Source organism: Schistocerca nitens, chromosome 6 (assembly GCF_023898315.1).
Source record: "Schistocerca nitens isolate TAMUIC-IGC-003100 chromosome 6, iqSchNite1.1, whole genome shotgun sequence".
Taxonomy (NCBI): domain Eukaryota; kingdom Metazoa; phylum Arthropoda; class Insecta; order Orthoptera; family Acrididae; genus Schistocerca; species Schistocerca nitens.
The window spans coordinates 131,985,386-131,988,666 of NC_064619.1; the positions used below are offsets into that span (position 1 = coordinate 131,985,386).

The following is a 3,281-nucleotide window of genomic DNA, read 5'->3' on the forward strand; positions in this document are numbered from 1 at the left end:
TTTGCTGTCCAGCACCATCTGTCGGACATTTTGTGAACTTTGTTTTCTTTGGTTCTAATAAAACCCCATGTCATTCCAAGCATGTGTGTCAATTTTTACCTCTCTATAACCATTATTTCGTGGTTTATTTTCAAATTTTTTACTGACTTTTTGATCACCTGGTAAGTGCAGCAGTGGCAAACCTCCCGGCTGCCACCACGCAGATAACAGGACTTGGGAGCCCAGACTGTTGCGAAGCAGTTATCAGCAGTGGGACGACAGGCACGCACACCTCTAACCGTCTTCCACTCACCTCACAGCAACATGGTTCTACTGGTGCCGTCAGAAGATCACTTAGAAGATGGAATGGCGCGCTGGTTTTCGACGATGAAAGTAGATACTGCCTGCACGCAAGTGATGTTCGTTCGCGCGTACGAAGCAGACCTGGTGAGTGCTGTTTCGTAGAGTGAATTCGTCCAAGACGCACTGGCTCCACCCCAGGCATGGTCTAGGGTGCCATAAGCTGCATCTCTTTTTCGTCTTTGGTGTTCCTGGAAGGGACGCCAACCAGCGCTGAGTACGTGCAGAATGTTGTCAGACCCATTCTTTTGCCGTCTTTGCAACAGGAAGGTGATGTGTAGTTCCAAGACGATAATGCTGGCCCACACAGTGCCAGTTAAACTCTGCGTGCTCTGCAAGACGTGCAACAACTTCCCTAGACAGCACGGCTTCTCTCCAATCGAGGAGATGTGGAACATAATGGGATCAGAGTACGTGAACAGGTCGAGCAGTCGCGGTGTAACGTATCCCAGGACAGTATTCGCCATCTGTACGGTAGACTGGCTGCCAGAGGCTACACCGTGTGGGTGTTTCAGCATGGATCGATACCTGGTGCCTTACAAACGCTTGTGCTATTGATCTTTAAATGTAATCATTTCATGTACTGGGCGACAGCCTTTCCGCAGTGGATACACCGGTTCCCGTCCGATCACCGAAGTTAAGCACTGTCGGGCGTGGCCGGCACTTGGATGGGTGACCATCCGGGCCGCCATCTGCTGTTGCCATTTTTCGGGGTGCACTCAGCCTCGTGATGCCAATTGAGGAGCTACTCAACCGAATAGTAGCGGCTCCGGTAACATAAAACCATCATAACGACCGGGAGAGCGGTGTGCTGACCACACGCCCCTCCTATCCGCATCCTCAGCTAAAGCTACGTTGTGCAAGACGCGACAGTTGGGTGCGACTGCGACGCTGTCCCCTCCTCTTTTCCCACCCTGGCAGACGGCGACAAGGCCGCAACACGACAGGAGTCGTCGCTGTTTCCCAAGCTCTGGTCGTCGTCGGCGGATTCAAATACATAAGAAAAATAAAAATTCCGATTTTCTTGCTGTAAAAAATACTGTATGTTAATGGAACAAAGTTACATCGGCTCCCAGAGTTAGTTTTTCGATACAGATTCTCCTTTTACTTTAAAAAATTGAAAAGTATCTCTTCCGGCTTTGCGTGTTTTTTTTCGCTGTACATTACTTCTCTATCGATTGTGAGGAAAGTAAAAGGCACAAAAAATTGTTGTTTGCGTATCTTACAGTTTCACATCACAGCTTGATAATGAGGTGTCTATTTTTCCGATATTCGTCGCAGTTATTGCGATACTTAATTTACAAGTAACCTACTGCGTAAAATTTGAATTGTGTACAGTGAAAAATGTGGTCGCTGGCTACTTTGCGTATGGTTCACGTTAGGTCATACATCGTTGCCGATGAAAAGAAGCTAACATATCGAAATTATTTTTAAAGCTGAGATCAGAATGGTATCGATCTCCGTTTCTGAGATTTGGGCTCATATATCTCCAGGAGCGTCGCGACTAGCCGCCAGTTCTGTCCACGCGCAACGTGAATCATGTGGTCATCACACGATAGAGAATGCATTTGTTTTGTTTCGCTGACACATTTGGACCTAATGAAACCATTTTATGTCATATATTTCTCCGGTGTGAGTTGCTAATATTTCTCCATATGCTCTTGACAATTTCATTTAAAATGCCACGAAATGTAGGTTTCTTAAAAGTTGATGTGTCGGCAGCTGGGCCAACACCTTGTAGATAGAGGTGGCTTAATGCACACTAGACTAACGCAGACGGGCGTGAAGTACTGGAACAGGATACGTAATTAATGCTATGAAGAAAAGTACGTAGCTGGTATAATACTTATCTTTACTCATTCATTGTGGTACATCGCACAAAGGAGACTTTAATTACAATCACTGTAAGGCTAATGGCGCCTTGCTAGTTCGTGGACATTAACTTAGCTGAAGGCTATTCTGTCTCTCGGCTAATGAGAGAGAAAGGCTTCGTACGTCTAGTCGCTAGCTCTGTCGTCCGTACAACTGGGCTGAGTTCGAGTCAGTCTCTCGAAACCTGCCTTGTGGTGGCGCTAGGTTTGCGATCACACAGTGGCGACACGCGGGTCCGACATGTACTACAGGACCGCGGCCGATTTAAGCTACCACCTAGGACGTGTGGTGTCTGGCTGTGACACCACATTCCTCCCCCGCAAATCGGCGAACGGCCGTGAGATAATGCTTCCGCCCGCCGTGGGGAGGACCCCATGTTGACGTATGCGATGAGGTGGGGAGCCTAACAACAGGCGAGGCTGTGCCACCCGCACCCGGCCATTCGGTCCGAGGGGAGCTAGGAAACGCCTGAAAACCTAGTCCAGGGTGCACGTCAACATGCGGTGTATGCGCCCGTAAAGAGACAGGAGGGGTCGAAGGGTCGACCTCCATGTGGTCGGAGAATCCGACGCGCGATGACGACATCTGGTCCGGAGCGGGCAAGAGTTCCATGGCGGAGGACAGCTGGTCACGGGAAGCGATCGGCGGCGCGTGACCCAGGGAGGCGCGTGGCGGCTGCAGCGACTGCGGCGGCGGCGCGACGCCATGAGGCAAAATGGAAGGCAGCGTCGGTAACACCTGGGGATGAGGCGAGCCAGTAGATGGGTCCCCAGGGCGCTGACCTGACGGCTCCGTCGCTGAAAGCAAACGGGGAGCGGCAGAACCCGGGCGACGACAGAGGCGCAGCTGATTGAGATGCCGACGCACCTCACCAGAGGCCCCCAAAATCAAATACATCGCGCGGCCGAGGCAGCGAAGAATGCGCCCTGCGAGCCAACGCCGTGAACCGCGGTAGGTGCGATAGAAGACAACGTCGCCAGGAGCAAAAGCAGGAGTCTGCCGCTGCACAGGAACCTGATGCGGCGGATGCAGCAAAGACATCAAGGTTCGATGAGAACGACCATGGAGCA

At 51.0% G+C, this 3,281-nt stretch overlaps 1 pseudogene; it reads left to right on the plus strand.

The window, feature by feature from the left end:
* Positions 1-925: 925 nt before the first annotated feature.
* LOC126263855 (5S ribosomal RNA) lies at positions 926-1,043 on the plus strand (annotated as a pseudogene).
* The last annotated feature ends 2,238 nt before the right edge of the window (positions 1,044-3,281 follow it).